This window comes from Mustela nigripes, chromosome 8, assembly GCF_022355385.1.
Source record: "Mustela nigripes isolate SB6536 chromosome 8, MUSNIG.SB6536, whole genome shotgun sequence".
Classification (NCBI taxonomy): Eukaryota; Metazoa; Chordata; class Mammalia; order Carnivora; family Mustelidae; genus Mustela; species Mustela nigripes.
The window spans coordinates 75,391,907-75,401,030 of NC_081564.1; positions in this window are offsets into that span (position 1 = coordinate 75,391,907).

Here is a 9,124-nt window from a genome sequence, read left to right on the forward strand (position 1 = left end):
CGCGCGGGCAGGCTCACCCCAGGAGGCGGTGGGGCCATCTGTGCCTCCGCGCCTGTGACCTCGAGTGCCCGACAGCCCAGCAGGAGGCTGGGAGGCCCCGAGACGGACCTGCTCCCGGGCTTAAGCGGAGGGTGGGGGGACAGAGAGACCTGCCCGGGGCCCCTCACTCCCGTAGACTTCCGAGGGACCCCTCTCCCCACCAAATACTCTCCCCACCAAATACCCAGGAGATGTTCCAGCCTCAGGCAGAAGGGGAGAAGGGCCTCCCTCCGTCTGGGGTGATTCCTAGCATTCTCGGGGTGGGGGGGTTCTAGGCATAATCTGCCTGCATTTCTTTCCATTTTGGCAGCCCCACGAGGCTTCCTTGGGGCAGAATGAGAGTCTCAGACCAGGTGGAATGATGGTTACCGTCCGCGAGTGATTTCTCCCCAGTCCGCCAGTGCTGCAATCCGAGCTGTGAAGGCTGACACTTCTCAAGTCTGATCCTGGACCCAAACCCACCACCCTCCGCCCCGCCCCCGTCCCCCTTCTAAACTATTAGCAGGAAATGTGAACATAAATGCTTTCCTAAAGGCCTAAGCACCTAGAGATTCCCTTCCTTTCCCTCACTGTTACTACCATATAACTGACATACAGTGCTGGGTGAGTTCAAGGTGTACAGTAGAATGACTTGGCTTACCTGTGTCGGGAAATAATTCCCACGATAAGTTTAGTTCACCTCTCATGATCTCATCCAGATACAAACTATAGAGATTCTGAAAATGTGCTCTGCAGTAGGAGCTCTGATCTCCACACAGGGATGTCTCTCCTCAACCCCATTAGTTTCTTTCTCCTTGCATTCAGACAAGGGTTTACTGCCTCCCTTCTGAGGGTCCTGCACTCACGGGGTGTGGGGGGCGGGGGCGGGGGGAGGGGCCCGCGGAGATGCCAGCCCCACAGAAGAAAAGAAAGGCTGGGCACTGGTCTTGAGAAGTTTAATGTCCAGCCTGGGAGACAAGACAAAGGAATAAATAAGAGAAAAACATGTATCTTTCAACCCTCACTTTTATTTTATTTTTGAAAGTTTACTTATTTAAGTAATCTCTATACTCAAGGTGGGGCTGGAACTCACAAGCCGTGTGCTCTTCTGACTGAGCTAGCCAGGAGCCCCCAATCCTCACCTTTAAATTGGTCTTAGAAGGGCACTCAAAAGGACATGTGACCACATTGAGGATCGTGGAATGATTAATTCTCCGTGGCGGGCACATGGGAATGGTCGTTACACAAATCCCTCCCGTTTTTAGTAGACCTAGAATAAGGTAAATTAAAATAGCAAGCAGGTGAGTCTGCAGTAGATAGAAATTGAGCTGTCGGTTCAAGTGAAGCGTTGTATTTCATTTTAAAGACTTATTTATTTTTATTTGTGTGAGGGAGTGTGTGCAGAAGGGGCAGAAGGAGAGAGGGAAATCAAGCAGACTCCTTGCTGAGCGAGGAGCTGGTTGGAGGCTGAATCCCACGACCCTAATCAGAGTCATGAGATCAGGACCTGAGACACGATCAAGAGGCAGATGCTTAACTGACTGAGCCACCCAGGTGCCCCAGAGGTTGAGTTTTATTTTAAGAAAAAGCTACGTTAATGATAAACAGTATGCACCTTACAGCTTTCAGAATCCTTTCACACTCTTCCCTTCAGAAGATCCTCACAACCGTGTAAGGGGAGCAGGACAAATCCAGTTGTCCCCATTTTACAGAAGAGGACACTGAGGCTCACGGTGAGGCAGCTCGTCAGCACAAGGGTCAGAACTAGAACTCAGACCTTGTCCAGCGTCTTCTGCCTATGGCTCATTTGTAATAAATGTTGTGAGTGCGATGCTTTTGAAAAGAAAAGAGGCACATCTTAGCCTGCAGTCCATCCTTAATCCTTCCCGGAGACTTGAGCCGCATCTGAGAGGCTGAGGTAATGGTGGCTTTGCTTCCCCCAGAAGTGAAGTCAGAGCCCGGAACAGCAGCCTGTGGGGTACCGATGTCTGGGACCACTGAACAAATCCTTGGGAAGTTCCCATCACAGTCCAGGCAAAGCCTGTCTCTGGGGCCCTCGGGCTTTCTAGGCTGTCGAAGACCCTGTCCTTGCAAAAGATCTGATGGCAACCCTACAATGTCCAAATGCCAGTTTCGTAGACCTGGTGGCTCAGGTGCTAATGTCTCTGGCTGCCAGAGGCTGACGGGTGTTTCCTGTTTCCCCTACGACCAAGGACGCTTTTCTTGTAAACGTCCCCAATATTAAATTGATCGCTATCATCCCTGCTCAACAAAGATTGGCAGTGTTTTCTTAAGCTTCTGCCCACACGCTAAGGGGCTTAGAGCCTTGTTTTCCAAAGTTAATTCCCTCTGGGACTGCCCAGCTCTCCCTAATAGGTCCAGGTGAGGTTAGCTTTTATTTACTGTTTATTTCAGAGTCTTGAGAGAATAGCAAAAAAGACTTCAACAGCCACTGGTGAGGGACTTTGGGGGGAAACAGGGCAAAGCAGGACAAGGGGAGGTTGGGGCTTCCTTTGTGTGCGACATAAAGAGCTAGTCAGTGCCATTGTGGGCACAGTGGAGGGTACTCCAAGCAATCAGCCGGGGGTCATTGTTAGGGGCTAATCTACATGTGTATTTCCCAAGAACTCGATTAGGGAAGATGAATGGACTCGGCTATGTCCCTAATTCTAGCCTGAAGCTGCATTTTTCCACCAGTTATTCCAGCTCATAATCAGCCCAACTTTGGTAAAAGTAAGGAGCCTGCCTTCTGAACTCCACCTCTGTTTAATTCATTAATTCATTAGGCAGATCAAAGAAAAATCCCTCCTCCTGGCCCCCACATGAGGGCTGAACCTAGACACAGCTGAAGCCCCTTTAAACTTGGCATGGCTCAGAGAAACATTTCCAGAAGTGAGGAGAATGGGGGTGGTCAGGGCTTGGGGGGGCGGTCTTCAGAGTGGGAGGGTCCGTGTCATGTGGGAAGGACAATATGGAGTGGGGCGGGGCTTTACTGAGCCACCCAGTATATTTTTAAGGATCAGCCCTGTGTCATTTATTTTGTCTGTCTTTGATGCTATGAATTCTCCCGTATACTATACTGTACATTGCACGTCATGTCGTGGGCGCAATATACAAGCTGCTGACAATTGTTTAAAAAAAAAACCAAAAACCACTTTGTGAAGTGATATCATATAGGCCCTTAAATAAACATTTTTGGGCAAAACCTCAAACACGGCTTCATGGTGAAATTACCAGAGGCTCCAGTCAAACGCCATTAGCGTGTCATGAACATGTCCTGTGCTCACCCAGTGCACAGGGAACTCGCTCTACAAATGCCCATTTCCCACCAAGAGTGCTCTGGGGGAAGCAGTCCACCTAGAATGCTTCCAGAAATGGGACCTCCCACATCCACGCAAGACAAAAGAGCCCCTTTACACTACAGCTGCCCATAACCGCTAGCTACATTTCCCGGTTTCATTTTCCTCGTGCTGGCCTGACCCAATGCCCTTTCTCCTCCAAATCTCCCCCTCCCACCCCGCCCCAGTCCAAATGTTGTTCCTTATTGTCCTTCTCACATGACAAAACAAAAAAAAATCACTAAACTCTCTTTAATTCGGACACACGGAGTCTAGAGATAAGACACACAGTGCTTGTTCGTTTCTCACTACCATCCCAAATCAGTGAAATATTTTCCTACTGGAAGCCCAGCAGAAAGAAAGTCAGGACCCTGGTTTGTTTTTTTTTTTTTTTTTTTTTTTGTTAAGTTTTATTTATTTTAGAGAGAGCAAAAGCAATTACAGAGGGAGAGGGATCACAGAGGCAGAGGGAGAAACAGACGCGCCACTGAGCGGAGAGCCTGAGGCAGAGCTCGATCCCAGGACCCTGAGATCATGACCTGAGCCAAAGGCAGAGGCTTAACCCACTGAGCCACCCAGGTGCCCCAGGAACATGTCCTTAGAGTTACTTATCAGAACACCCATTTTTACAAGGAGACAATGAATAATGAATATCGTTGACCACTTTCATCAAATTGGCACGAGTACTAAACACATTTCCTATACATCAGTTTACCATTCCATATGGCAACCTGAATGTTTTCTAGTATTTTCAGAATAAATTGGAGTCAGTGTTGATGAAAGTATACTGCAGTGAATCATGATTCACCTCATCACATAATTGTGGCTAAAACACACCAACCAATGAAGAGGTGGCCATCCATCCTATAGGCATTTCTGGCTGAACCAAGAGCCTCTCAAATGGGCAGATGGAAACAGACGTTTTACCTAATCCTAAAATGAAACCAAGGGCATTTGGAGCTGCTGAGTTTCCCCAGCGGCAATACGCTTCTTGAAAGACTTCCTTTTGTGGAAGAACAGAAACCACAGCTCTCTGCACTTTATCCACGAACTGGCAAGAAGTCTGTCCTCTTTTGGCATTCTCGTTGTTTACCCATACAGTATTTTTAGGGATACCCTCACTTAAAACTAGCCTCTGATTTAGTTTTCTGGTATTTCAGAGGATCATATGTTTAACACTTAGAAGGGAAAACTTGGTTATTATCTTGTCTGCTCTCCCACCACGAGCCCCCTTCTGTCCTTCAGCCATCTGGGAATCTGGGAAATTGGGGTCCAGAGAGAGGAAGTCATTTGTCCAACGATGAGACGGAATGGCTGTGGCAAGGCTTGGACCAGGGGCCAGTCTCCGGACTTCCTGACTCTTCCACAGGCCACTGTGGCTTTACCACTGCCATGCTGAGCTCTCAGGGGGTCCTACACTTGGAAGGCCCATGCTTGTCGTTAGAGTAAGTGTGTGCACAAATCATGGAGGAATACATTTATTGAACAAACACAATGAAGTTACTCTTCGTACTACCCCCAATCATTTACCAACCCAATTACCTTGGCCTTGGTCCTGAGCTTGCTTTTGCAGCTGATGCCAATCCAAGTAGCCTCTACATAACAGGAAAAATTCCCTTGGCAATAGATTTGCGGGGCATTTGGGCAAACAATCAGTGTGCTGGAATCAGCTCGTAATGGCTTATGAGAGCTGATGGTGAATATCCTTTCCCAGCTCTGAGTTCACCGATGCCACATTAGTGACTTGAAACAAATCATAGTCACCAATACTGGCAAATAATGAAAATCAGAGCATTTTCCCTCTTCTCTTCCCCCACCCCCCAATATTTTTAGCCGTCTAAAAATATTCATTAGCATACCGATGTTCTTACTTCATTAAAGAGTGAAGAAATAAGAAAGCATTATTATTATGAAAGCTAAAATGTGATCTATTAGATAAGAGATGTCCACCTCTTTTGCCAATAAAAAGGAACACTTGCATCATTATCTCACAATATATAAATAAAAGAGGGGAACTTGGATTTTTGCCAAGGAAATGAGCTTGTGTGTGTGTGTGTGTGGTGTGTGTGTTGTTAGGAGCAAAGCTATATTAAGATAATTCCTCTTTACTTGTTTTCTAATTAAACTAATTGAATTCAGAGTGTCTAAGGGAAGCACAAGAGACATTTATCTCAAGGGGATGATGGACTTGAAGCCCATCAATCCTCTTTAGAATGCTAAGAAGATAAATCCGAGGATGTCCATTCTGCTGCAGCCTTGACCCACCCCCCCAACTCAGAGCTGGGCCACCTCCAGCAGTCTCTTCCTCTCTTCTTTTTGAAAGGAGTCAATTCTCATTTCATTTTCACAGCACCCTGTGAGGTCAAAACTTACCTCTTCCCCACTCCGTGGCCTCATTAAACACTTCCGGCCATCCTCCTATCTGCTCCAACTTGCTCACAGAGCTACAGCCACACTGGTCTTTTTCTCTTGTTGAAATCCTCCAACCCCCTTTCGGCCTCAGGACACTTGCACTGACTAGTCTCACTGCCTGAAATTCTGCCCCCTCCCCAATTCCAAATGTCCACATAATCCTTCTCGCCATTTTATTTTTCTCATAGCACCTTCCGCTCTCCAAAGCAATCTTATTTATGGTTTGTGTAATTGTTTGTTACCTGTCTCCCCACCTTAGACTCTAAGCTGTGTGAGAATAGGGACCTTGTCTATTGGATTCCTAGCATCGAGAACATGTGCTATCCACAGTGGTGGCTGATTTAATGAAAAACAGCAAGGAACGGTATTTTACAGATGAGGAAACAGGTTAAGAAACTTGTCTGATTTCACAGTGTTATTAATTATCACAAGTACATGTTTTTTCACATCCTTATCATCAGTCATCAGAAGTTTTTCTAAATATTAGTGCTCTCCCAGGTGTCTGGAAAATGTCAAACTGCTTGGCTTTCCTTCCGACGAAGTCGACAGAAATCATTTGATCACTTTCAAAAGTCAGTTCAGGCCATTCCAGTCTTGTTAGCATCAGCGCTCTCTGGGGTTTCCTTGCTGGTCTTTGATGTGAGCGTTCATCGTCCATCGAATGAGGAGTCAGGCCTTGTGCAATGTCCCAGCCACCACACTCAGAGCCCACCCTGGTCAGCTCCTCTCTTGGTAGGGTGCACCGTCTGAGAAATGCCATTCTTTATCCGAAAGGGGTCCTGCAACTCCCCTGTGCACCATAAGCCGTAGCTTACTTTTACAGCTGACTGCAATTTCATAGACATTTGTTTGTCAATTTTTATTGTACTTTCTCCTTTGACCCCTTAAGCCCTAAAAATGCTGATCTCATATACCCCCCCTCGGCCAATCTAATTAGCCCCTTTTAATCACCAGATGCTTTCAATAGGGTTTTCAAGATGTTCCCCCAGAAGTGTCTTCATTCAGATGTCAGGAGCTTACCGCACTTACACGGAGGGGTGCGTGTATTGTGAGTCAAAAGGAATCAGCTTTCAAAAAAAGGGAATCAGCTTTAAAGAAATGCAACTTGGAAATCTTCAGAGTTTTCTGAAACGACTCAAGAAAACCAGCAAGCATCACTTTGTGCATTTATGCTATTTTTCTCTAGCTCTAGGACTTAGACACCATCTAAGAGTGATGTCTTTAGTATATAGGTGGGGTTGACAACACATAGTTCTCCCAGGAGAGCAGCATTTTGGAGGAAGGTGAGGAAGCTGAACTTGGATACAAGTTCATTTGCTACACTTGCAGCACTACTTTTGGTTAGGTTTAAATTTTTTTCATAATAAAAGGTGTTTGTTTGTTTTTTTTAAGGGGGAAAAAATAAGGAAATCCTAGAATTCTAGATCTGAATTTAATTTGTATAGCCCTAAATTTTATTGCATTCTCCCAGCATCATTTTTGTAGTTCTGCAAACCACTATTTGTAATGTAGACAGAAATCTAAGGGCAATCTAGAAATTCTGTTTCTAGGTGGAACTGCATCCAATCTGATCGAAAAAAATGGAATGTAGGAGTGAGCAGGGAGCCAAAAAGTAGAATCAACCTGTGTCCATGGACAGATGAATGGATAAACAAAATGTGGTCTATACGTACAGTGGAATATTACTCTGCCTTAAAAAGGAAAGCAAATTCAGACACCTGCTGCAGCATGGGAGAAAACTGAGGACATTCTGCTGAGTGAAATAAGCCAGTCATGAAAGGAGGCATATGGTGTGATTCAATCTTACGAGGCCCCTAGAGTTGTCAAATGCACAGAGACTGAAAGTAGAAAGGTGGTTGCCAGGCTAGGGTAGGGGTGAGGAGAGCATGGGAAGGTCCTGTTTCATTCATGGATTCAGAGCTTCAACTGCGGAAGATGGAAAGGTTCCGGAGATGGGAGGTGGTAATCGTTGTTCTACATGAATGGGCTTCATGTCACCCAACTATGCTCTTAAAAATGGTGACAGTTGGGGTGTCTGGGTGGCTCAGTCACTTGAGCTTCCAACTGTTAGTGTTGGCTCAGGTCCTGATCTCCTGGGTTGTGGGGTGGAGTTCTGAATAGGCTTCTGTGCTCAGCGGGGAGTCTGCTTGAGGACTGTCTCCCTCTCCCTCTGCCCCTCCCCCCACTCCCATACTTTTTCTCTCAAATAAATAAGCAAATCTTGGGGCACCTGGGTGGCTCAGTCAGTTAAGCGACTGCCTTCAGCTCAGGTCATGATCTCAGGGTCCTGGGATTGAGCCCTGCATCAGGCTCCGTGCTCAGTGGGGGACTCTGCTTATCCCCTCTCTCCCTGCCCCTCCCCGGGCTTGGCTCGTGCTCTCTCTCCCTCTCTCTCTCTCAAATAAATAAATAAATAAAATCTTTTAAAAAAAATTTTATTTATTTATTTGACAGAGAGAGAGAGAGAGATCACAAGTAGGCAGAGGCAGGCAGAGAGAGAGGAGGAAGCAGGCTCCCTGCTGAGCAGAGAGCCCGATGCCCCGCTCAATCCCAAGACCCTGGGATCATGATCTGAGCTGAAGGCAGAGGCTTTAACCCACTGAGCCACCCAGGCGCCCCAATAAATAAAATCTTTAAAAAAGAAAAAAGAAAAGAAATTCTTGAACAGGTAAACCATTCTATAGTGAAAAATACCAGAACTGCATTTGTTTTGAGGGGAACAGTGTGACGCACTAGCCAGGAAGGGCCTGCATGAATTTTCTGAGATGATAGTAATTCACCATGTCTTTTCTTTTTTTAAGGTTTTTATTTATTTATTTGAGAGAGAGAGAGAGAGTGAGAGAGCACAAGCAAGGAGGGAAGAGGCAGAAGGAAAGGGAAAAGCAGATTCCCGGCTGAGCAGGGAGCTCTTGTGGGGTGGGGGGAATTCCTGGGGGGGGGGGCTTGATCTCAGCAGCCCAGGATCATGACCTGAGCCAAAGGCAGACTTTTAACCAATTGAAACACCCAGGCACCACCGCTCCCCCGCCCCCATTCAAGAATTTCTTATAAATGGAATCATATGGCTACTTTGGGTCAGACTCCTTTCATTCAGTTTGATGCTTTCGAGATTCTCCACTGTTGTTCTGCACTGCATTCACTTTTACTATTTAGTATTTCATTGAATGACTCATCCATCATTGTTTATCCATTCCCCTGTTGATGGACACCTGTACTGCTTCCAGTTCCTGGGTCTTACGATTAAAGCTGCTGGGAACATTCTTGGACTCATCTTTTTGAGGACATGGGCCTTCAAATCCTAAGCATGCAGTGGCCAGGTCAGAGGCTGGTGTGGTTTAGTCCGTTACTTTCATATG